This window comes from Arachis duranensis, chromosome 2 (assembly GCF_000817695.3).
Source record: "Arachis duranensis cultivar V14167 chromosome 2, aradu.V14167.gnm2.J7QH, whole genome shotgun sequence".
Lineage (NCBI taxonomy): Eukaryota > Viridiplantae > Streptophyta > Magnoliopsida > Fabales > Fabaceae > Arachis > Arachis duranensis.
In genome coordinates, this window is record NC_029773.3 from 2700317 (window position 1) to 2701261 (window position 945).

The window sequence follows — 945 nt, forward strand, 5'->3', positions numbered from 1 at the left end:
TAAAATTTATATGGTAAATTATTTTTTAATTTGTCAGATCTAGTGATATTGCAAAAAAATATATGCATATTTAGACATTACTATATATGTGTGTGAAATTAATCATCGAGAATAATTATCTTCTCAATGTTTGAGCTTGAGTCAATCATTGTTGATAAAAAATTAAAAATAGATTAATGATACATTAACATACAGATCAAATTATGAGTCCCATAACCATAAGCTAGGAACAAATAAAGTAGGGTTTTATTAGTGTAGAGATCGAGAATATACTATTGGATGGAATAATGAGTAGATATGCAGGCTGATTTTTTTTATATGGAAGAAATATTGTTGTGTTCATTATTATATATATAAGAATATATGAAGCTACTTGGCAAGCCATGAACCTAATATCATTGTTGTGTTCCTTGTCATGTTCCATGGAATTGAAGTATTCATGCCACGCACACACATGCACATGCATGATGTCACATAAAATTGGCAAATTTTTATCAATTCAAACAATCGTCAAACTCTATAACTAACCCAATAAGCATTGCATATAAATTTGGGTATCTTCTTTCATGATAAACTTTTACCAGATTCTGACATTTTCCTTTTTGGTTTAGCAACTGTCCTCATCAAGATTAAAGGAAATAACCGCATGGGTTAATGGACTTTCATAATATCAAACTCCAAAGACAACAAAATTTCATATCTGAGCGTAAGTTGAAGTATCCAAACTGTTCCAAGTGTAGATATCTATTATAATGAAGATATGAGTTGGCACAAATAATAAAAATAATTTATAATATATACATTTTATAAGGGCACAAGTTTTACTTGTTTTTCTTCTTCAATGATTAATAAGAATAAATATATATAAAAAATTAGTTTTCAATTAAATAACATAGTCTAATTTTTTATTGTAAAATCATATATTTTTTATTTTAATTTTTTTAA